Source organism: Stenella coeruleoalba (genome assembly GCF_951394435.1).
Source record: "Stenella coeruleoalba genome assembly, chromosome: X".
Lineage (NCBI taxonomy): Eukaryota > Metazoa > Chordata > Mammalia > Artiodactyla > Delphinidae > Stenella > Stenella coeruleoalba.
In genome coordinates this window covers 14,537,161-14,563,298 of record NC_137152.1, presented here as the reverse complement: position 1 = coordinate 14,563,298, position 26,138 = coordinate 14,537,161, and the positions used below count along the sequence as shown (strand labels likewise).

At 41.5% G+C, this 26,138-nt stretch overlaps 1 protein-coding gene and 1 pseudogene across 5 annotated transcripts in view; one reads left to right on the top strand and one right to left on the bottom strand.

Moving 5' to 3' along the window:
- Nucleotides 1-26,138, bottom strand: part of CDKL5 (cyclin dependent kinase like 5) — a 250,077-nt gene that overhangs the window by 169,739 nt on the left and 54,200 nt on the right. For 2 of the 4 annotated variants that reach the window (XM_079910149.1, XM_079910153.1), the window contains exon 1: nucleotides 13,150-13,269. The exons of 1 other annotated variant lie outside the window; for it this stretch is intronic. The gene's annotated coding sequence lies outside the window, so the exon portion shown is untranslated. Of the gene's footprint in view, nucleotides 1-13,149; nucleotides 13,270-26,138 lie in introns of those variants that run through there. One more of the 4 variants, XM_079910150.1, reaches the window with a different exon arrangement.
- Nucleotides 545-1,284, top strand: LOC307180123 (large ribosomal subunit protein uL30-like; annotated as a pseudogene). Its single transcript has one exon. The product of its transcript is annotated as a large ribosomal subunit protein uL30-like (transcript).

Genomic DNA, 26,138 nt, shown 5'->3' with positions numbered 1-26,138 from the left:
TCTGTGAAAGAAAGGCCAATAAGTGCTTCTACCCTTAAAGCACAGGTGAAAACTCACTGCAGCCGGAGGAAGGGGTGGGCACCCTACTCTGGGAGAGGGGCAGGACTCCACACTGAGCCCACAACAATAGCTAGGGTAGGGGCATGATCTTGGGACATTGATGCAGGCCTAAGCCTGAGGTTTAATCAGAACAAAAGACCACACCCCACCATCACTCCCCACCTCTAAGCTAACCTACTTCCAATAACAAGTAAACAGCATAATACCACTGGCAGAGGGACAGGAGGAGATCAAGAGCATGTAAGGAGACCCTAAGTCACAGTCCTGAAGGAAGACCCAATAAAATAAACCACCTCCCACCCTAATCAGAGAATTTGAAGCCTGAGGTATACTGAGAGGAACCACAGCAACAACCAAACTTAAAACCAGCCCAACTCCAAACTAGATTAACTCAAATTCCTGAAACAAAGGCCTAACACAGGGAAAGATGTGTCCATTTACAGACATAAAAATTATGCACCTCAGCTCTTTCCCACCTAGAACCATGGAGGGTGCAAGAGAGAATTAAAAAAAGGTTCCTGCTGTGCCAGAAACCCTTAAGAAAAAGCAAAAGAATTTCACAGAGCTTAAGATCAAGAACCTGAGAAAGAAGTATGCCCAGAAGATGCTTTGAAAGGCAAGGAGGAAGCTTATCTATGAAAAAGTTAAGCACTATCACAAGGAATACAGGCAGATGTACAGAACTGAGATTTGAATAGTGAGGATGACAAGAAAAGACAGCAACTTCTATGTACCTGCAGAGCCCAAATTGGCATTTGTCATCAGGATCAGAGATATCTGTGGCGTGAGCCCAAAGGTCCATAAAGGTGTTGCAGCTTCTCCACCTCCATCAGATCTTCAATGGCACCCACGTGAAGCTCAACAGGCTTCAATTAACATGCTGAGAATTGTGGAACCATGTATTGCATGGGGGTATCCAAACCTGAAGTCAGTAAATGAATTGATCTACAAGCATGGTTATGGCAAAATCAACAAGTGAATTGCCCTGACAGATAATGTGTTGATTGCTCTATCTCTTTGTAAACATGGCATTATCTGCATGGAGGACCTGATTCACGAGACCTATACTGTTGGAAAACGTTTCAAAGAAGCAAACAACTTCCCGTGGCCCTTCAAACTATCTTCTCCATGAGGTGGAACGAAGAAAAAGACCACCCATTAGAATGTAGAGATGCTGGCAACAGGGAAGACCAGATCAACAGGCTTATTAGAAGGATCAACTAAGGTATCTACCATGATTATTTTTGTAATCTGGTCAGTTTTTAAACAGTGACTGCTTTCAAAGTGAAAAAAAATTTTTGCACCTCAGTTTCTACTGTTCTACAAAATAAGTCAGTGTTATAATAAAAAAAAATCACAAGGCATAACAAAAAGCAGAGAAAAAACAACACTCAGAAAAGACAAAAAACATGTCAGAACTAGACACAGAATCAGATGTTGGAAATATCTAGAATCAAAGTTAAAATACTATGAGTAACATGTTTCGAGCTCTAACCCAAAAGGGGAACATGAAAAATCAGATTGGTAACTCAGCAGAGAGATGGAAACTATAAGAAAGAATACAATGAAAGTGCTAAAAATTAAAAATACAGTTAAGAAAAATGAAGAATGCCTTCAATGGGCTCTTTAGTAGACTCAACTCAGCCAGGGAAAGAATCAGTGAACTTGAAGATGTCAGTAGAAATTACCCCGACCGAAAACACTGAGAAAAAAGCGTGAAAAACAGAACAAAACAAAACAGGACATTCAAGAGGTGTGGGACAATATCAAAGGTTCTAACATACTGGTAACTGGAATCACAGAAATAGAAGAATGGGACAAAAGAAATATTTGAAGAGATAATGGCTGAAAATATTCCAAAGTTAATATAAGACATCTAACACAAATTCCAGATGATCAGAGAATAGGAAGATTAAAAAAAAAAAAAAAAAGATTATCACTGCTGAGCACCAACACCACTTGAGACTGAATTCCATAAGCTCTGCCCCCACCAAACACCTCTGTCAACATGATCACCAGGTCATCAGTTCAACTACACATGATGGCCACCTCACAATGCTCACTTCTATATACAAGTCTCACTCTGCGTAAATGACTGGTCAAACCTAGGTCACAAGCCTGTATCCTAGCTGTAAAAGAGACTGTGGATGAGTTTTCTGGGAAAGTGGGACCTATAATATGAGAAATTACCAAAATGTAGAGAGGATACTTAAAAGTCTACTATAGCATCTAAAAATAAAATAAATAATTTTTTTAAAAGCCCTCCATCTAACTAACCAACCGTTAGTGTACGGTAGATTCTTTGGTGAAATCATTGCATCCTAGAGAGCCTTTCTGTAAGACACATATTCTTACCTCAATGTGGTAACACATTTTAAACTAGCTTCCCAATCTGAGGGACCTAAGCAGTGATGGGGGTTGGGGGTGAAGCCACATAATAAATAAGCAAACATCTTCACAAAATATTGGTTTTGCTTAATGTTAAGTAAGGTACAAAGCAGATATATACAAACACACATATGCACACACACACAAGAGCTTATTATGGAACAGAACTCAGCACTTCTATGAATTCATGCAACAAATCATGAAAAAATTCAAAGAAATATCATTCTTATATTTGTAAACTTTGGCTTCCCCTTCATCTACCATACTGTAAATGTCGACAGAAGTTTGAGGAGTCTCACAGAGGGAGCCATTAGCACCTAGTTATACATTAACACGGATCCAATTATAACACAACTATGTCCGAGACCAGTGACTAGACCTACAGGACAAGCACGTCTATAGGACGAGCAGAGAGGAAGATCCACTAGACAGGTAACTGACAAAGAAGAGAAACCACCAAACAAGGAAGAAGGCATTGACAGGAGGAGATGGGGGGGGCAGGAAAAAAGGCACCTTTCATAAGAGAAATATTTATTGAGCATTTCCTCTGTGCCAGGCAATGCACTAGATGCTCAGGCAACAACAGGCAACACTCCATGCCTTACAGTAGAAAACTGATACCATCTGCTTATCCATTTTACCAAAGGCCCACCCCTATTTAAACTCCTGGCTTTAGTATTTCCTATGTATACTCTCAAGTAAAAGTGAAAATGAACAGAAAAAAGCCAAATGGCCATAAAGAAAGAAAACCAAGGTCCTGGGATGTCACTGGGGTCAAAGCATCAAAGCAAGGCATGCAATATATAAATCCACGTCATTTCTTGCTATTCACCCAGCTCCATATGCTCTTAGATCCTTCTACCAGAAAACCCCTTCCCTCCACCTGACATTCTGGGCCTCCTTTAAGACTCTTCACAAATACTCAGGAATCATTACCTTCCCCAGTCCCCTTAGGTCTGCGTTAAGTGCACCTCTTCTGGCCTACAGTACCAGCACCCTGTGTTTCCATCTAAATGTGCATATCGTCCTGTTCTTTAGTCATTGCTTTTGGCCTCTTCTGCTGGAATACAAACTCTATAAAAGGGCACAACACCACAGCTTGGCTTTGTATCTCTACCACCTACCATCACAGTGACACCAAGATACCCAAATCATCACCTCATCATAAAGTTAGTCAAAGAAAGACAAGTATGGCCTTCCTTTACCAACCCTGCACAGAGGGACAAGACTGGAAAGCACAACTCCAAATCAAGGGCAGTCACTGTGGATGGTAGAGAAACCACTAGCACAAAAACATCAAACTCTAAACTGAGGCAACTCTTTAAAAATAAATGTCCTGGGCTGGATAGGAAGTGAAAATAGTAATGACACAAAACCACTGTAAATTCTTCAAGTTACCAGCACAAGGGGAAAAAAAAAAATCAACAAGGAAAGAATACAGAGTAGGTATAAAATGGTTCAGAAAAGCCTCAGAACTCAAGGCCAAAGTGAGCTAAGTTAGAGACTGCATCAAAATGTAGATTTCAAAGGAAATATTTGAAGAAGGAGGTGATGCTGTGGTTATTCTTTGTATACATGGAGGGGAAGTGCACAATGTCATTTTATACTGACACAAACTAACCACTTTACACCAAGGAAGCCCTGAATGAATGCTTGTTCAGTCATCAAAGCAAGAAAAACTTAGCATGGTTGAAGATTTCCAAAACTGAACTGAGCATGTAGGGATACATACTGTAGAAGGAGAAAGAAACAAATCAGGATATATAAAATAAAACCTGTGGAGCACTTTTATATACATAAGCTCACTTGAAGGTAAGAAGCTCAACAGAGACTAGTTTAATATAAAAGGTGGTAAAACCACAGAATGTGAACCAGATTTGAAAATGGTACTCCTGCTAAAGATTACTGATTCTAAACATTATTAACAAAATTCTCTAAAAACACTGTAGGTGCTCAAATGAGATTTCATAAAATATGAAATAGCATAAATGCTGAAAAATATTAAACTAGACATAAGATGTTGTATTTGGGGAAAGAAAAGAATAAAGCAAATTTAATATTGATATTTAATGAAATGTTTCATTAAAACCTTGAGCAGATTAAAGATGTCTGGGGGAAAAAGAAACCAGTGAAGAGTTTTAAGTTTAAATATGGAAGAGAGCTAAAACTGTTAGAAAAAAATTTTAACTCAGTTATAAATAGAAATGACATTCCTATATAAGGTTAACAGACTGGTGAAGGATAAAAGAAAAGAAGGAGCCTTTAGAAAACTGAAGCTAATTTCTATAAAAACAATGAAAAGAGTACCACAAATGACAATCAACTAAGAAGGCAGTTGCAAAATTTTTAATGAGATGAGGAAAGAATATTTTACCTTGCAGGGATTATGACCTTTTTGGTAAATCATCAAGGTTCCATTGAGCTAAAACTCTTGTTTTTTGCGGCATTTCATTTCATGTCACATTTCTGCTTAAAACCTTCAATAGCTTGCCAGGAGACTTAGGACAAGTTCAAAAACCCAGCAGATGGCCTACTAAGCCTTTTCAAGACCTGGCCCCTGCCTACTTCTGCGTCATCACCTGCTTCTCTACTTTCCAGCCATTTCTGATTTCTTTCAGTTCTTTAAAAGGTTCGGTTTTTCAAAAGCCTCTATTTCTCTCAACTTGCCTGAGGGCATTTGCACTTTCTGCCACGATAACTTATTTCCCCAACTAAACCATGCCCTTCTCATCCTTCAGGTCCCACTTAATGTTACCTCCTCGGCGTGCCCTTCCTACCTGCTCCCCACATGGCAGATCCCCCTACCCTGTTAGTGCCTGGTACTTCTCCTCTGCCTCCATTTCAAGCCTATAAAGTCTTTCAGGGCCTACTTCCCTTTGATGTATCACTCTATCCAGCCTCTATCACAGTTTGGTACACCGTAGACACTCAATAAGTATTTGCTAAATGAAGGACAGATTCTCAGGATATAGGACAGGTTACTTTAGAAAGAAATAACAAATTATGAAACACCAATTTGCACAAAATTAGTTTTTGTTCTACCTCAACTGTTTTCGATTACTAACAATTAAAATAAAACTTTTTCTTTTCGTTTGCAATGCTAATCTTAAATTTTAGTGGTAATATTACCAGTAATAATTACTAGCGATTAAAGTTAAAACATCCACCATTGGCTCAAAAACCAGGGTGGAGTTTGTGGATAAATTCTAAGATGTGTCACATTTGAACAAGCTTTCATAATCTCTGAAAGATTCTATTCATCAGGAAACTAGTTTCTACTACTCTTGGGCAATATCGAGGTAATTGGGCAAATCCAAGTCAGTAAGTTGTTCTTCAACTGTTACTTATCACCATTTTTTATCTGCCACATCTTCCTCACGTGTGTGTGTGTGTGTGTGTGTGTGTGCGCTTAATCTGATTATTATAATATGATCTTACACTGCCAAGAACCTAATCTTTAGGCATAGTATCAAATCTAAAACTGAGATCTAAAACTGCAACTTACCTAAAATAATTTAAAGCAGTCTTAAAAAACAAATAAAAAACATAATGTATTCATCCATATGTTTTGTTAACTAACTTCCAGAAACCAAAGTTGTTACTTTTTTTTTTTTTTTTTTTTTTTGCGGTACGCAGGCCTCTCACCGCTGTGGCCTCTCCTGTTGCGGAACACAGGCTCCGGACGCGCAGGCTCAGCGGCCATGGCTCACGGGCCCAGCCGCTCCACGGCATGTGGGATCCTCCCGGACCGGGGCACGAATCCGTGTCCCCTCTATCGGCAGGCGGACTTTCAACCAGTGCGCCACCAGGGAAGCCCCAAAGTTGTTACTTTGGAAATCACTATTTCCCTCTAAATCGAAGTCAGAAAGCTCATTTGTTGCTATTTGATATTAGGCCTTTCTCTTAACAAAGAATACAAAGCAACAACAAAATCACACAGCCATAGCAATTAAACACGGTTTTGTTTTGTTTTGTTTTGTTTCCGGTACGCGGGCCTCTCACTGTTGTGGCCTCTCCCGTTGCAGAGCACAGGCTCCGGACGCGCAGGCTCGGCAGCCTTGGCTCACGGGCCCAGCCTCTCCTCGGCATGTGGGATCTTCCCGGACCGGGGCACGAACCCGTGTCCCCTGCATCGGCCGGCGGACTCTCAACCTCTGCGCCACCAGGAAAGACCCAAACAGGTTTTTTTTTTTAAGTAAAATTATTTCAAGCCAGTTATGATTGAATTTACAGTAAACTATTATTATCAGAGCAGTGCTGTGTCCTTTCTGTTTGTTATTAAAAATCCAGACACAGGGGCTTCCCTGGTCGTGCAGTGGTTAAGAATCCGACTGCCGATGCAGAGGACAGGGGTTCGAGCCCTGATCTGGGGAGATCCCACATGCCGCGGAGCAACTAAGCACGCGAGCCACAACTACTGAGCCCACGTGCCACAACTACTGAAGCCCGCACGTTTAGAGCCTGTGCTCCGCAACAAGAGAAGCCACCGCAATAAAAAGCCTGCGCACCACAACGAAGAGTAGCCCCCGCTTGTATCAACTAGAGAAGGCCCGCGTGCAGCAAGGAAAACCCAACACAGCCAAAAATAAATAAACAAATAAATTTATTTTGTAAAAAAATCCAGACACAACCTACCACACAAGGAGGTATTGATTTACCTGCCTGGCACTTGTGTCACTTTCCATAGAGAAATGTTCATCTAAAAGCAATGAAAGTTTGTTTCCAAAACACTTTACTTCCAACCAAACAACTGCATTCCTCTATTATGTGTACTCAAAAAATAACATCCCCAAGCTATCCTATCAGTAGTGTCCATCTACACATGCAGAACAGGGAGCAAAGAGAGCACCTGGGAACCAAACGGGTGGAATTCATCCCATCCTGTACAACTCGTTCCCAAGGGAGCTTTATCTCCCCTGCCTACCCTTCAGGGTAACTAAAAAAAAGGATGCAGGCAGGGAAAAGCGGCTACAGTACCTTGCAGGTTAAACTATTTCTAAATCTCCCAACAATCCAGTCTGAAGTACTGCAAAAAGTAGACAATGCGTTTGCATACCCGAATTTAATGAAGCCTACTCTCTGGCATGCACCGTAAGCATGGATCTCTCAAGGGGGATTAGAGCTCAAACAATAAAATGCACAATGTTATTGGCTTAAAATCAAGAAAACCAATTATTTTGCCCTTGGTCTTAAATCCTAAAGGAATTTTTTCTTGCCCAATAATTATATTACTTTTACCTTGATTTCTTATTTCTGCTTTTCCAACATATCACTAAGAGCACTGTATTTTATTTGCTGGTTTAAAAAAGATCAAAACAGAATCAAATCAAAACCACAAAGACAAGGTAATGGATGGCACTTGCAGTACTGTCCTCTATATTCTGCTACATATTATGTTTAGGCAAAAACTTTTGAATATACAAAAAGTACTAAGAAATTGTAATACATGTAAGAAGGTATTTTTAAAAGACATATCTTTTAAGATCTACATGATTTCGTTTATCAGTGTCTAATGATAAAAGGATCTAGGTGGAAGCAAGTAAATAACGTTAAAAAAAATGTGTGTTGGCCGGAGAGATCTTTTTGGGGTGATGGAAATGTTCTAAAACTGGATTGTAGTGATGGTTACACAATTCCATAAATCTACAAAAATAAATCATTGAACGGTACGGTTAAAACATGAATTTTATGGTATGTAAAGTATACCTCAATAAAACTGTTAAAAATGCATATTCAAAACCCATACTTGGTAAAGAAATCCACAGCACTTCTGTATAGGTCCCATCTTGGTAGAACAACTGTCCTGCTTTGGCCGAGGTGATTTCCAGCCCTGAGGTTCTACAATATTCATCATTCCTTTCTAACTTTAATAACTGGCAAAAGTGATTCTCATCAATTACAGAGTAAGATGTTAAGTCCTCTTCCTCCCTAACATGGACCGCTGGGGGTTCCTTTGGGCTAAGCAACTGTAGCTCTCTTAAGGATGGGTCTTGTTTAAACACACACACACCCATAAGAGGCTATAAGTAACAGGAAATTCTACTTGCAAGTAGAAAAATGTTGTCAAACTGTAACTCCTACATAGTGTTAAGCAACATCAATAACATATCTCTGTAGACTTCACCTCCAAATTTTATTTCACTGAAGTCGTTACAATTACAGAAGAGATGGGTACCCATCTGCAGATTGTAATGGCTGCCATTTTACTTCAAGAGTGCATCTAAACCACAAAATTGAATTCAAGGAATATCTTCACAGCCTTTATTAGTGTGGCAAATTTAATCAAAGTCAGTCAAAAGTTAAAATGAACATGAAGAAACATGAAATACCAAGTGGTTAATCAGAAACAGCTACCTCATTTGAGTGTAAATAATTATGTACAAGCTTCAATTATGAAGAAACAGAACTAACGACCCTCTTAGAAAAGTCTGAACTTGCAGTTGTCCTATCCATCAGTGCTGATGGATCTGAGTCCAGCCTCCCATGTGACTAAAGGTCAGGCAGCCTTGCCAACGTAGCCTATAAACTCCAGGAGGCATATTTATACCTCCAGTAACCACCCCAGGAGTGATGTACAGTAGGAGCTCAAAACATGTCTGGGAAATCAGATTTCTAAAGAGAAGCAGAAAGCAGAGTTTTGAAGAGCACATGTTCAAGTCATACCGGTTTCAAATGGAAGTTCTGCCTCAGCTACTGACTAGCTAGGTAATCGGGGTAAAATATTTTCTCTCCCTCAGCCCATTTGGTCAAGTGTATACGGAAAATAAGAAAAACATCTACCTCACAGGAATGTTGTGAGAACACACATACACACATATATTCATGCAAATAAATTATTTGCCATAGAACCTGGTATTCAGTAAGGCTCAATAAATAGAATATTAGAATTTAATTATTATAGAGAAAACTGCCCAAAAGAGACCACACCCAAAACTTAACCCTAATTAGAAGTGACCACACCCAAAACTTAACCCTAATTAGAACTATCTCAAACACAAATGTTTCTAAGAGCTTAATTCAAAATGAAGAAAATCAATTCCAAAGACTGGAATGGGTTAAGTCCTTTTAACCTAATAAATAATTTTCTGTTAATTCCCAAATCTGAATTGTCTAAATGTTATCAGGCTCTTTAGGTGGAAGGTCCTCACTCACAGCTTTCATTTCCCACTGACAGAATTGTACCCACGTTCATATCACACAGTATTAAGAAGTAACTGTACAAACTTGAATGAGAAATGAGGCCAGATCTTTGAATAATCCAGTCTTCCAAGCACTGTTCTATATAAAGGAAACATTCTAGAAACTATCAAGAATTTAAATCCAAACACTAAAGTAAGTGATGCATCACCAACAAAAGAGTTCTAATGTTGAATTTAAGATAGAAAGTAAACTGGAAAACCCTCCCAAACAGAAAGTTTAAATATAGTCTTTCAATTACATTATTTTCTCAAGTTGAAATATGTGACCCAACTGACTTCATCATCAGATGATAAAGAACCTTTGAGGTTCGATCTCTGTCTCTATCAAGAAATTCAATGTTCCCAAAAATTCAAACTTTAGAAACTAAAATTATCAAATTCTGAGTAAACTCTTTTCTACTTAAAAAGTGACTTAATACTTCAAATTCTGCTGTTCTTGTACCAAAATTAAGCGTTACCTAAAGGATTCCCCTCACATTTTGGATCTAAGTATGTGGATTCGTTTGTTCTTAAATGCCTTCTGTTATTACTTGATATCAAGTTATTAATGAAAAAGTCATATCCCCACACTAACAGCCGAAAATGAAGTACTATGTTAACATACCCGCTAACATGTATTAGAAATAAAGGAGATAACCACCAAAGTTATCAAAATAAAAAGGGGAAAAAAAAGGTGAACTTCTAACAGACACACTGAAGAAGGCTTCTTTTCTCTGCTCACCTCCTTACAAATTCCACAGCCATATTCTCAGATATACTGGAATTTTCTACCATAAATTAAATTGAAACATAAATCATAATGAAAGGTTGAATTTCTGCAACAGAAGCCACTGTCATTTCCAACAATGCAACTATTGTTGAAAGCATCTCTCACAGATTCTTAGACACAGTGGTGAAGCAAGGCTGGGGGGTGGGTGCGGGCGGCGGTGGGAAGGCATACTTGACGAAATGTCTCCACCTCTGTATTTCGTTTTGTAACAATACCGCACCTTCAAAGCAGAAATACCAAGTAAAATCTGGTTGTTATTAAATGAAACTGCCTTAACTCCATGCAGCACATTTGGAACAGAATACATCTGATTCGCAATCAGTCAACCTTCTATTACTCATCTATGCGAGATGGCCCTGCAATTTCCCTCAGTGGGAGCCTTTTCTTTTAAAACCCCAGGGAATACTGTTGATGCCACACTCTGATTTAAATAACTCCAAGAAAATTACAATGAAAATAGTGGCACATTTAGCCCAAGGAACTTGTATAAGTAGAAAATCAAAAACCTGAGATAAAGGGGTAAAAAATCCCTACCACAAGCCCCTAAATCATGAATAAATTACAAATCTGAGCAGGAAAAAAAAAAAGGAATCCTCTCTGGAGAAAGAATGCTTATTTCTAATTTTTTAACAATATTTATTTATTTGGCTGCGCTGGGTCTTAGTTGTGGCTCGGGGGATCTTACGTTGCAGCATGTGGGATCTAGTTCCCTGACCAGGGATCGAACCCAGGCCCCCTGCATTGGGAGCGCAGAGTCTTACCCACTGGACTGCCAGGGAAGTCCCTCTAATTATTTTTTTGATATATCAAATTTTGTTTTAAAAAATATTAGGCTCAGAAAACTTACTAAATAAGCAAAATTAGAATACTAAACTGTTTTCTATATATACATGTATTTCAAATGAATGCTTGCATTGATTAGGTTAAAAGGCAAGACAATTCAAAGGGATTTGACAATTGAAGACCCTCCAACTCCTCTGAAATAGTAGATTATTTAACACTCTTGTAATTACTAACTTTATTTAGCATGCCTCTTTTGGAGCTCTATTATTTAATACAGCCAAACTGAATTTTTTTATCCTAATTAGGTTTCCTTGTACTTGTGAAATGCTCAGCATACACTGCGCTGGCAGCTTTAGTTCTTCTACAGCTTCTCTCTTCTGGCTCCGTCCCCCACTCGCCCACCCCCCACCCTTAGAAAAAAGATTTCCTTCCCAAATGTTCTCTTCTCTGCATTTGTCAACAGAAACACCCACTGGTGGTGTCAAACTGGTAATACTGCTGCAGGCTTCCTTACTCCCGTTCCAGTGGCAACGCCAAAAATGCTCAAACCTAAAATAGTGTAGAGGCACACCTTTTTAAAAAATGTATTATTAATGACCGTAACTGGGTTGTTAAATATAAGATTATACTACCCCCCCTTCAACTCTTCACATTTTATGAATAAAATATTTTAAAACACTTAAAGAAATTTAAAACAAATTTACATCTAAATGTCATTCACAAATAATTCCGAATAGGCTCGGTAAAGATGCCTTCTTTTGTAACCCTACAGCAAGAAAGGAACAACCTGGAAATGTTCCAGCAGATGTTACCTAAAGCGATAATTCTATTCTATACATATTTATGTCTCCTGTTTCGGTCAAATGCTCCCGGACAAATTAATTTGTGTAATCCTTAACATTAACTACATAAACCATTACATCCAAACATACCTAATTCAGATGCACGGAAAGAAATCATTCCGTGTCTGCAATACTTTCTAAAATCAGCTTAAATTTCAGTCAATTAAAATAGATTGTGTTAACAGAACACTGATCTGCAACTACTTAAATATCACAGCATCCGTCTAATCTCACTGTGGAGATACTAAGGTCAGGCTTTTCTTTTTCAGGCATCTGTGCTTTAACACTCAAGTGAAGCGAAAAACAAAACCCTCAGGGAAGATCTGCCTTTACACTGAAATATGTTCAGGTTATTTTTTCCCCCAACGTGGGCACTGAACGTGTCATTGCGAGCAGAACCTGTTCGTTCTGGGAAATGGTTCCAAACCCCAGGATTTAATTTCTATCAGGGTCCAAAGGGTACGAAGGTCTGGGAAGGGGCCAATTTCTGCTTCTCCCCACTATGTTAGTCTTGAACTTCATAACGACGCCTGAAACTTGTTCGGGGGAAGCTGGAGGAACCGCGGGGCAGGCGGAGGGTCGCTCGCCCACCCTCGCAGGCGACCAAGGTCAGCAGGGCAGGGGCCGCAGCTCGCAGTCCCCGGCGGGTCCCGGACTCCCACGGAACTCGGGCGGGGGGCTCCAGCGCGCAGGCTCCTCCTCAGCGCCGGCGGGAAGGGGCTTCCCTCGCCGCAAGCCCTGGGGAGCTCGGGCCGCGGGGGCGGCGGGGCGGGGATGCAGCAGACCCGCCGCTGAGGGGAGCCCCACGGGGCGGCCTCGACCCGCCGCCCCTCCTCACACCCTCCCGTCTCTCTACACCCCAAAATACATCCCCAGCTCCTCGCCGGGGAAGCCCCTCCAGCGGCGCAATGGGGCGCTGAGGAGAAGCCACTCCAGACTGGGGTGCCCTCGCCGCGTCGCCCCATTCTGGGGGGACCCGCGCCACCTCCCCGTCTCACGTCTGCCCGGGGGGACCGGGTGGGTCCCCTCTCTCAGGAGAAGCTGGGTGGGCGCGGGGCTGAATGAGGACAAGTAGGCTTGGCGGGCGGGTGGCGGCGCGTCTACTCACCCCGCCGAGATCCCCACCTCCAGGCAGGGTTCCACAGCTCCCGAGGCCGCCGTCGCCGCTTTACCTTCCCCAGCGGCGGCGACAACTAATCGAAACCTTCGACCCCGCCCTCTCTCTCAGGCGAACGCGCAGCCTAAGCTGCTAACTGCCCCGCCCCAACCCTCCCGTTTGGACCAATGGAGAAGCTCCTCAGACTCCGCCAGCTCCCGCCTTATCCCCGCCCACTTCTGATAGGAACCAGTAAGGAGAGAGCGCTCGTCCTCGGGCTCGGGCTCGCGCGTCCCGCCCGCGCCGCTCGTGCACTGGTCCCCGAAGCAGAAGACAGCTGGTTCCCTGTATAAGCTTGTCTGCGCGCGTACGCGCGCGCCGTGCCTCCTCGCGCGCCAGGTTTGGTTGCCCCGCCAGGCCCTAGCAACCTGGGCTGGGCGGCTGGGAGGGGCGGGGCCCGAGCCTTGAGCTTTCGAAGGGAGGGGGGATGGGGGGGGAAGATCGTGACTGGGAAAGGGGCGGCTGCGGGGGTGGTGGGCCGAGGAGGCCCGGGAATCCGCCTGTCACAGCGGGAAAAAAGGGGGAATCCTGCCTGCAGCGCAGCTATCCTGGCCTCTTCCTCCCTAGGGACACGTGCGGGCGGGGGTGGGGGATCGGAGAAGAGGGGTAGAGCACATTTGGGGCGGAAGCCGAGGCACTGCTTGGAAATAAAGGATGGAGGACTCTTTATCTCTGTTGTTGGTAAAAATGATATCGAAATCCATTGCTGCTGATGCCCATCTGTTGCAGCTGCCCGTGCGCACACACACGCACGCACATATACACACATTCACACATACACTCGTCCATCAGCCTGCGATCCCTTGGGTGATTTAGGTGCAAAGAACTAGTAGCCTGAGGATTCCTTACACAGCAGCTGGATACATGCAAACGGCTGTTAAGCAGCAGCAGCAACCCACAGCCCTGCTTCGGTCCAATGCTCAGCCACACAAGATTCCCCAGCTGGCATGAAAGAAATGAAGTCATCGCCCAACCAGTAGAAATGTAAAGATCTTAATACCTACTATGGATCAAGTTTCCAACGAGGATGAAGAGGTGATGGAATGGAAAGAGATACATTTCCAATGCCACTTTTTGAAAACTAGGAAAAATAATACTTTTAAAGACATTGCAGACTAATCTATGTAATGTGCATAATAATTTCCACTTAAAAAAACAAACAGGAAAAATGGCTTTTTTTCCTGGTTTATAGGAAAAGCACAGAAAATAAGCAGTGTATGAGATCATAGCAGCCACCAAATTAGAAATACGCAGTACTGTACTGTAATGGGAATTAGATATCTTGGATAAAATCCACTTAATCTATTCCTGTTGTGAATCTGGTAACAATATGTAACAATATGCTGGGTTTGGCCATTCAGTGCCAAGTCAGTAGGGTTTTCCTTTTCATAATATGGTGAATATTTGATGACAAAATGAAGGTGCCTGCTCTCTCTTTGGCTTCTCAGGAAGCATATTAGAAAATTTTACAGGTAAGAACAATGAATTAGCAGTGAAGGAAAATGGAGTCAGAGGCAACAGCAGAGAGCTTTGCAGAGTCTCCTGCCTCCTCCAGATGCAAAGTAACAGTTGCTGTGACCTCAAGCTTCACCCGCATGGAGCTAGAATTCCTGAAGCGATCACTCCATTTTCAATCTTGTATGTTAGTGCCTTTGTCCCAGGAATTGTAGCAGCATTACCTTCGAATCAAATGAAGAATGGTTTATCTGTATAGACTTAGAACAAGATAAGGAAAGACCAATAACTAACTATCTGGTGATGCAAGTTCAATTTAGTTTTAAGTGGTAATATTAGATGCTTTATAATGTGCCATCCCATGTATGCAAATATGACCCTCCACTTAGGGACCTTTGCTTTGATCTCATTTTGAGTAGTGGTGAAGGGATGCTTAGAGTCACATCCAGTTCAGTTAATTGCAATTTTGATCAAAAGCATATATTTTCTATGTTAGTAAGAGTTAAAAAGCACCACGCTGCCATTTAACTGAGCTCTTTTCTTATATAGAAACAACACTAATACTTACCACTGAATGAATGCCTGCTATGTGCCAAGAACTTTGCATACATTTAGAGTTGCCAGATAAAATACAGAAGGCCTGTTAAATTTGAATTTCAGATAAACAATGAATAATTTTTTAGTATAAGTATGTATTTTTATCCTGGATACAGGGTAGAGGGCTAAATAAGGTTTCTAATCACTGTCAAAAGAAAAAAAAATTTTTTGAAATGCCCCTCTGGGCCCAGACCTCATAATCTGGGAGAAAAGCTTAAAAAACAAATCAATGTGTAAATCTGTAACGTTTGTAGAAAGAGGTGTACATACTCATACTAAAAATTATTTGCTGTTTATCTGAAATTCAAATTTAACTGGGCATTCTCTGTTTTTATTTGCTAAATCTGGCAACCCTACATACATTATCTCTGAGCATCGTGATTCTCTGCAAGATTCTCTGATAGGTCACCTTTTTCCAGATGAAGAAACAGCTTCAGAGCCTCCCCAACATCTATATGCTCCTTCTTCCTTCTAATAGAACCACAACTGTGTTCTAGTATCCACATTTCCAGGGCGGTGGGTGCTTATTACTCTTAGTCAATCAATGTGTGGCCCAATTAGACTAAAGGAAAGAACTTAACAACATATGGTTTGAGAGAGAGGTTTTCCCTGTCTATCCTGCTGGATGAACAAGGAAGCAAGTATCCCAGGTGCCACTGGCAGCCATTTTCTAGCTAGGAGGAAAAACCAGCCTTAGGTCAAAGCCTATACACTAAGTAAGGCAGAGTTGAAAAATAGAAAGAAAGAAAAAAACAGGTTCTTGATGACACCACTGACTTGTTTAATGAAACAAATTCTGCCTTTTCCTTGCATTTAAGACAATTTGGGTTTGAGTTCCTATTAGATGCCTCAGAAGCTTCCTGCTGCAGAGACCATGTGTGCTACTTATTATGGGTCTCAATAATAAATAAACAAGTGGTCATCAAGATGCAAGACATTTTTATCCTGGGTATATGCGGAACAAGTCTAGAAGACTAAATAAGCCTTCTAATCATTGTCAAAAAGCATTTATGAAATGCCCATCTGGGCCTAGATCTCATAATGCAATCAAGATCTAGGAGAAAAACTTAAGAATCAAATCAATGTGTAAATTTGTAGTGTGTGTAGGAAGAGGTCAGCATTAGTTGTTCGCTGGCCCTGCTCAGAGCTTAAATCAGAATGTCAGACCTTACATGCTTTTGTTTAAAGTTCATACCATTTGGGAAAATGTCATTTTAGTAATGCAAGTCCAGTAGCTCATTTTAAACTATTAAAACCTCTATTCCTGTCCTCCATGCACTAAGTTTAACCACAAACAGGGTAGAAAGAAGAGAAATGTCAGCCTCAAAAGACCCAAGAGGGAAAAACCACACCAGAATAGAATGCCATATGAAAGTGAATGGTTGGCAAGGCAGTGTAACTTTAATGGCTAAAACCATAGACTTAGGAGCCAGATTGCCTGTGATCAAATGCCAGCTCTAGTGATGCCCTTGGGCAAATTGCTCAAGTTCTCCGTGCCTCAGTTTCCTCCCCTGTAAAATGGGGATGATGACAGTGATAATAGTACTCACCTCACAGATCTATGTGAATGACTATTTGTGAAATGCTTCACAGAGTACCTGGCCCATAGTAAGGACTTTATAAAGATTACCTATTGTTGAGCAGGCTCAATTCTGCAGGGTATAAACTAGAAGCAGTTTCTTTTTCTTCAGTCATTACTCTGAACCATGTTTTTACAGCAAATTTGTCTTTTGTGTCCCTTCACATCTTGGACAGTTTTTCTGACTCTTAGGTCTTTGTCAGCTATTAAAAATCAATCTAGTTGGGCTTCCCTGGTGGCGCAGTGGTTAAGAATCTGCCTGCCAATGCAGGCGACATGGGTTCGAGCCCTGGTCTGGGACCCGCGCACCTAGAGCCCGTGTTCCGCAACAAGAGAAGTCACCCAATGAGAAGTCTGTGCACCACACTGAAGAGAAGCCCCCGCTCGCCGCAACTAGAGAAAGCCCGCACGCAGCAACGATGACCCAACACAGCCAAAAATAAATAAATAAATTTATTTGTTAAAAAAATCAATCTAGTCTAAACCTGAATGTTGTGTTTGATTTAAATCCTGTCCCCCTCCCCCTTTCTCCATCACCATCATCACCTGCCAGGCCTGTGGCTCAAGACACTGAAGTGACCAGGGGGTGTGGTCAGCCCATTTTTATGTCTACTCCAGTTCCTTGGAGGGTGTGGTCAGTTTCCTCACCAACCCTAACTCCCCACAACCAAAACTGGGGTTTGTAGGAGGTAGAGGGGAGAAGGAACCATCAGTTTTTCTCTTAGCAACCCATGAACATCGTCGCCGGCTTTCCTCACTCTCTTCCCATCTCCCATCTTGGCTGTAGCTGACCTCTGTTTAGAGGGCGTCTGAATGACAGGTATAAATACCCCTTCCAACCTCTAGCTGTCACTTCCCCTATAGAAGCCCTCCTAGGTAGAGGCAACAAGAAAAAAAAATCTCTCTCAAAATACTGTTATGCATGTGTCGATACTACACAGAAAACAAGCCAAAATTTCCCAGAGTCAACTCAAAAGCTAGAGCTCCAATAACTCAAAGAACCACTCCAGCATCCTGAAAGAATGTTGCCATGTTTACTGCCTGAGTCTGAATAATGGTTTCAGTGGTTTGAACAGTGTGTGCTCTTGGGCGGGTTACCCTCTCTGTGTGTCAGTCTCATCTGTAGGAGAGTAATAATAACGGGTTGTTTATGAAGATTAACATAGGGTTAGATGAATTTATACATGTAAAGTGTTTAAAGCAGTGCTGACACAAAGAAACTGATCAACTGGGACTTCCCTGGTGGTCCAGTGGTAAAGAATCTACCTTACAATGCAGGGGACGCAGGTTCGATCCCTGGTCAGGGAATTAAGATCCCACATGCCACGGGGCAAGTAAGCCCCTGCGCCACAGCTACTGAGCTCGTGAGCCTCAACTAGAGAGCCTGCGTGCCACCAACTACAGAGCCCATGTGCTGTGGAACCCAAGCGCCACAGCTAGAGAAGAGACAACCCGCACGCCACAACTAGAGAGAAGCCTGTGCTTCGCTACAAAAGATCTCGCGTACCTCAACGAAGATGCCACGTGCAGCAACTAAGACCTGATACAGCCAAAACTAAATAAAGTAAATAAATAAATCTTTTAAATAAATAAATACTAGCCGCTGTTATTATACGCCAGGCATTGTGCATACATCGTCTCTTTCAACCCTCACATCAACCCTATGAGGGATGTCTTAATTTGGGTTTCCCCAAAAGCAGACGCTGACACAAGGATTTAAGTGTTCATAGTTTTGAGAGTTAATCCCAAGAAACACCAGAAGATGCGTGGGCAAGTGAGACAAGGAAGAGAAGGAAGCCAATAATAGGTGTGTTATCAAGCCAGTTACTTCTGTAGGCGACTGGTGCTCAGAGGATTTGCTGGGGAGCTCTGGGAGATGATGGAGAAACTTCTCCTCTCCCAGAGATGAGAAGCTGGGGTGTTTCTCCACCATACTGAAAGCTCTTCCGGGCATTAACCCTCCAGCATTTTCAATTCTCCCAACATGCAGACCAAGTGTGCTCCCAGAGAGTCCCAGGTGATCACAATAAGTGGCCCTGGGCAGGTGGAGGTGAGTGCCAAGGAGACACTGCTGGGGCAACAAGAGTATGTCCCTCAGCTAAGAATATTATTATGCCTATTTTACAGAACATGTATTTTACAGAATTGTAGCCATCTTAGGAAATGTTCTCCAGCCACAGGCTAGCAGCATAAATAGCAGTGAATATTATGGACTCCACAATTGATGAGGGATTTTCTTGGAGAAATTTAAATCTTCTAGGAAGAAGCCTGAAACTTGGCTATTTTGAGGCTCCTCTCAGTTAACAGTTACATCTAGAAGCCTCCTCCAACCCTCCCCCTTTCCCTGCCCCTTTTTCAATCCCTTAGGGTGGTTGTGGATTCCCTGGTCTACCTTAGTCTAGTATGCGCAGGTCATCTGAGATCAGCGGTACCCAGGGAACTGGAGCGTGGCTGTGCTAATAGATGCTGTTACTGATGTAGAAGAGCTTTTTATTTCAAGAAGAATATCTAATGAGATAATGGAGATGTGCTGTCTTTGGCTTTGAAAGAAGTGAGACAGCTAATTTTATAGCTAGCAGCAGGAAAATAACAGTGAGAATTGGGGCACAAAATGGAGAGTAATTCTAGCATCTTTCCACCTGGCCTAAATAACTTCACAGTCCTGAAACCCCTGACCTGATGATTTTAGGGCAGTCCTCCACATCCAGTTCCCCTTCCTCCCCAACACAGTGCACAATAAATTGTGAAAGAGACGTCAAGCCAGTGAAGTACATTAGAAATACTTGTTGTCTCAGATACCTGTTTCTACTGAACATTCGTACTCCTACATAATTTTAAAATATCAATAAATTAATTTCTTATGTATTAATGTCTTAATCCACATGAAACCATATTTCCCTAGCTAAACAGCAGTCTATTGATCTTTCTTTAGAAATAATATTAATCAACATTTATTGAGTGCTTACTGTGTGCCAGGCATTGTGCTGAACATTTTGCATGGCTTATCTCATTTAATCCTTTCTATACCCCTCTGAAGTCATGTAGTGGTTTTAAGATATCCCCAAAACATTTACCCCTCCCGTCAGCAGCCAGTAAGGAACTGCCAACAGCCATGTGAGTGCACCATCTTGGAAGCAGATCCTCTAGCCCCAGTCAAGCTTTCAGGTGAGTGCAGCCCTGGCTGACATCCTGACTGCTACCTCATGAGAGATCCTGAGCCAGAACCACTCAGCTAAGCCACTCCTGAGTTCCCAACCCACAGAAACTATGAGATAACGAATGTTTATTGTTGTAAGCCCCTAAGTTTGGGGGTGATTTGTTGTACAGCAGTGGGTAATTATTTCAAGTGGATGCTCTCTCCATTTTACACACAAGGTTTTAGTAACCTGCCCAAGTTTACCCAGGCAGTAGGCGGTGGAAGCAGGATGCAGACCCAGCCAATTGCCTCCAGAAGCCTAATCCTTAACCACTAAGCTATACTGTCTCAGCAATAGAAACCATTTATGTAACGGTGCTATGTGCCAGGAACTTTCCTTACACTGTCTCATTTACTGCCACAACAGCTCTGCAAGGAAGACTTTTTTCCACCTCCCAGAGGCATCAAAGTAAAGTGACTATCTTCTTTTAGGAATCGAATGATAGTGATGTGCATGAAGGCATAGGAGTGGGGCAGCACTGTTGTCCATTGCTTACTTGATTCGCTCAAGTGTGAGGTGACTTGATAAGCACCTTACTAATATCCTACCCTCAGAGGGCTTTGAAAGTTTAAAATGACCCCAAATGATGCCCTTCCCTTGAATATATGCAGAGAGACTAAGATGTAATACATAATAACTATTATCTCAAGATTTTAATTAAAAGTGGAAAAATTAAAAACACACACCTCATTTAATTTGTAAAGGAAACAAATGAGTTCGTAGAGTCTAAGTACTAAAAAGGAATAAAGTGGCTGTGCCATTCATTTTCTAGGTTTAATATCACACCTGATTCAATGCAGCTTTACACACCTTTTTATAAGGCACCCTGGAATTCTGGACTAGTTAGATAAAAACACACACAGTGGAAAACATATTGATCTTGCTTCTTCTCGAATCCATAAAACAATTCTTGCTCTTTTAAAACTGTTCTGATATAATGAGTCATTAGCATAACATTGGTCTTGTGTGTACACTCCTATTTCGTATCTATACAACATAAAATAAAGCAGAGATTAGCACCATTATATAGTTACTGTCAATGGAAAAGTGGAAAAAATCTAGTAGGCCTCAGTTTTTGTCACCTATACTGATCAATGTATCATATTAATGGCTTTGCATTGAAAATAAAGATTATGTCTTATTCGTTTTTGTTTTCCCAATGCCTAGCATAGGACCTGATGCTCAGTAAGTGTTTGCTAAATGAATCAATCAATTAATAAACTGATCAATAGTTCCCACATCATTTTGTGCTGTGTTGATACACAATAGTGGAAAATTAAGGATTCAGACAATTACCTGAAGAATATGCATTTTTTAAAAGAAGAAGAGGAAAAGGAAGAAGAAGAAGAAGACGGGCCTTCCCTGGTGGCGCACTGGTTAAGAATCCGCCTGCCAATGCAGGGGACACGGGTTCGAACCCTGTGCCGCGAAGATCCCACATGCTGCGGAGCAACTAAGCCCGTGCGCCACAACTACTGAGCCCACGTGCCACAACTACTGAGCTTGCACACCTAGAGCCTGTGCTCCGCAACAAGAGAAGCCACCGCAATGAGAAGCCCACGCACCACAACGAAGAGCAGCGCCAGCTCGCCGCAACTAGAGAAAGCCCACGTGCAGCAACGAAGACCAAACACAGCCAAAAATAAATAAATTAATTAATTTTCAAAGAAAAGGAGAAGGAGGAGAAGAAGGAGAAGAAGAAAAAGATGAACACAAACAGCTAGGTAAATTGAGGCTATACCATTTGGAGGAGGCAGGTTGGAATAAAAAAAAGGTATGGGAGCTATGGAGTGAACCTGATCTACCTCTACAATTCCCTGGCGTCTTGGTTTCATTTCTCCAAAAGAAATTCTTGACCAGCTTTACGGATAAAAATTCAACATGGCTTCCAATACACTTAACGAAATGAAAAGGTACAATGCTTATTTTATTTATTAGTCAGCCTTTTTACTATCAAGGGACACAACTACTCGGTTCCACATGTATAAGTTTTTATTACATTCTCAAGCAAAGGCAAAGATATGATCTGAATCACATTAAATAATATGCATCACAGAGCACAATCTTTCCAGAGTTTGTTTCTCCAGCAATTTCTTCACTAAATTCTCATAGATTTCATTTTCAATACGATGAAAAAAGATCAAGTCCACCTGATCTTTTGTCATATATTTGTCAAATATAATTTTTACAAGATAGATTGAAATAAGAGGAAAACTGTCCACACTTTTAAACAGAACTCAAAATATACTACTTTGTCTACTGACAACTGTAAGTTACTTTGAAATGTATAAAAAAACCAAGACGGATTGATGGATGGATGTAGGGATGGATGAATGGATAGATATGTAGTACATGTGGATATAAACAAATACAGTAAAATGTTAATTGTAGAATCTGGGTGGTGGGTATGTGGATATTCACTGTGCAATTCTTTCAACTTTTAGTATTTTGAAAACTGATTGAAATGTTAGGGGAAAATGTTACTTTGGTGGAAATATATATTTTGCTTTATGATTTCAAGTTCAGGATTTTATACAGAGTCATGACCAAATCACTGTTAGCCTCAGTATTCCAACTTAACTTAAGACCAGGTATACACACACACACACACGCGCACGCGTGCGCGCGCACGCATGACATATATCATTAACTTGCATTGCCATGATAATCCCAAAATAGAACCACTTATTATTCCACATGTCTGTAAGATTTTCCACTGAATCCACCCACCACCTACACCACAGAACCTTCCAAAAATTGACTTAAAGCTGCCCCAGGCAATATATATATTTTTCCTCATTTATTTTATTTCTTGTATTTAAGGCTGTGCCTACCTGTGTGTTATTCTCTTCTCCAAACCAGGTAGAGATAAGAGTTATAGAGAGGAATATACCTAGTGGAACACACACCTATCCGGGAAAGATGCTTAGTGGGTACCTTCAGTGTACTGAAAGGATAATCTTCCACACATAAATTATTTTCAGGAATGTTAGCTTCTGTGCTTCCCTGGTGGCGCAGTGGTTGAGAGTCCGCCTGCCGATGCAGGGAACGTGGGTTCGTGCCCTGGTCCGGGAGGATCCCACATGCCGCGGAGCGGCTGGGCCCGTGAGCCATGGCCGCTGAGCCTGCGCATCCGGAGCCTGTGCTCCGCAACGGCAGAGGCCACAGCAGTGAGAGGCCCACGTAACGCAAAAAAAAAAAAGAATGTTAGCTTCTGAGATATTATTGCTACCAAGTTTAAAGGGGACAGTTGGAAAAATGATGATAAAGACAAATAGAAAAAATTTTTAAACTTGCAAAATTGAGGTATAGGGAAGGATCAAAAATAATCCCTATGGCAAACTGTATTTTCCAAAGATGGCCACAACAATATCTTTCATTCCACATGTCCTTCTTACAATGTGATTTTGACACTGTTCCCATCAAGAGGTGGAGGTCTATGTCCCCTCCCCTTGAATTTAGGCTGCCTTTTGACTATGGTGAAAGGGGCATTGTGTGATTTCCAATGCTAGGTTATAAAAGGCAATATAGCTTCTACTTGTTTTTTTGGGGCGCTCATTGTTTTTACTCAGCCATTCTGTTGTGAGGAAGCCCAAGCCACCCTATAGAGAGGTCACTCTGGAGAAGAACTAACAGCCAGTCCCAACTTAAACATGTATGTGAGTGAGTCACTTTTGGGAGTGTATCCTCCAGTCCTAGGAGAGCCATCCCAGCTGATGCTACCTGGAATAGAGACCACCAGTCCGCCCTAAGCCCTGCTCAATTTGAGATTCAGGATCAAAGCAAATAATTGGAATCCACTGCATTTGGGGGTAGTTTGTTATGCAGCAGTAGATGGCTGATCCAGTGCTCAAGACAAAAGCCACGTGCACGTACACACACTGACTTCAAAAACAAGAGAACAACTATATTACTGTACTAGCAAGAGATAGAGATTTTGCAACCAACTGACATCCGTCAGTAATCCAACTCTTTCACTTAAACCAATTTTGTTGGTTTCTCACATATGAAATCTTTTTTTTCATGAAAATTGCCAGAAGATGGCCCGGTTGACTTGAGTTCATCCATCCAACAAAGATTAATGAGAGCCTATAACATAGAAAACGCTATACTTATCACAGTGGGGATATACAAATGGAGCAACCAATCATCATAAGCTATATTTTCCTTATTGTTCTCTTCCAAACTAATAAACATGGACATAATCAAAAGATAATCATGAGAAAAGAAAGAAAAAAATCTCTTACTTTATTGATTCATAAATAAGGCAATCAACTCCTGGAAACGTTGCATAGACTAACCAAATAAAAACAAAACCTAGGGACTTCCCTGGTGGCTTGGTGTTTAAGAATCTGCCTGCCAATGCAGGGGACACAGGTTTGATCCCTGGTCCGGGAAGATCCCACATGCCACGGAGCAACTAAGCCCGTGCGCCACAACTACTGAGGCCGCATGCCACAACTACTGAAGCCTGGCACCTAGAGCCAGTGCTTCACAACAAGAGAAGCCACCGCAAGGAGAAGCCCGCGCACCACATGGAAAAGTAGCCCCCACTTGCCGCAACTAGAGAAAGCCCACATGCGGCAACAAAGACCCAACACAGCTAAAAATAAATAAATAAATAATTTAAGAAAAATACCAAAACCTAAATTTATTTTCTCACTAATCAATTTCACTAGTGTAAAAGATATAACTTCAAGACTTTGTGGATAGGCGACTTCAATGCATTTTATTGTCTATTCACTGGCTTCCAAGCAAAAGAGTATCTAACTAGAGAATTCCCTGATGGTCCAGTGGCTAGGACTCCACGCTTTCACTGCCGAGGGCCCAGGTTTGATCCCTGGTCAGGGAACTAAGATCCCACAGGCATGGCACGGCCAAAAAACAATTTTTTTTTTAAAGAAAAGAGTATCTAAACATACCAATTAAATGGTTGCAATATCTCTGCCTCCTTGGGAAGCTTTATAATGAATATATTAACACGAGGCAAGTTCAAGGAATAGTGTTCATTTTAGGGACCCCAATCTCGCTTTCTGCTCCTTTTTCCAGCCTTCATATTGTCTCAAATTCAGTACACCCAGTGCTCTCCTACCTTCTCCCTTTCAAAAGTAGCTCTAAAATAACACCTGATAAATTCATTGAAACCAGCCTATAAATAGCTGTTAATGTGTTATGTGTAATCTTTCCTGGCAGTTTACATTTTAACAGTGAAGTAATCAATCAATCAACCAATAACATAGACGCAAAGCCTCTCATTATAAAATTCCAAGATTTAGTGAGACTACCAGCATTGTTCACAATAGTCAAAAAGTGGGAACAACCGAAATGTCCATTAAATGATGAACGGATAAACAAAACGTGATACATCCATAGACTGGAATAGTATTTGGCAATAAAAAGGAATGAAGTACTGTTACATGCTACAACGTTGGATGAACCTTGAAGGCATAATGCTCAGTGAAAGAAACCAGACACAAAAGGTCACATAAAGTTGGCCTTGCCTTTATGATAAGGAAGTTTTTCCTTAAAAAGAATCTGATTCCCTGGCTTGGAGGAAATTCCTCTTGTTCTTTTCTCAGTGGAAACGGTAAGTAAATGGTCAGATTCTTAGAACAACTTTTCAGGTGCCAAATCCTCTGTTTATTGATGACCTTCAGCCTTTTGCCTGTTCACTTTTGCAACTTTTCCTCATCTGTCCCATTTTTCAAGTCAAATTCTTTTCACAACTATCCAAATGACGTTCATCTACTTCTTAGAATTACTTTCCTTTTGGGTGGGGGGGCATGACGCTTGCTTGGCTTGCGGGATCTTAGTTCTCTGACCAGGGATTGAACCTGGGCCACAGCAGTGAAAGCGCTGAGTACTAACCACTGGACCGCCACGGAACACCCCTTAGAATTACTTTTAAAAGTGGGAAGCCAAAATGAAACAATGTTTTTCTCCATTAGGTCCAAGCAGGAAAACAGAACCCACTCTAGATATATCAAACAGAAAGAACTTACTGGAAGGAATTACTAACAAAAGAGATGGAAGGACCGAAGAAGTGAAAGGGAGGGAAATGAGGTTATCCAGAGATAACTGGTTCGGGAAGCCTTACCACGCGTGGGACTGGA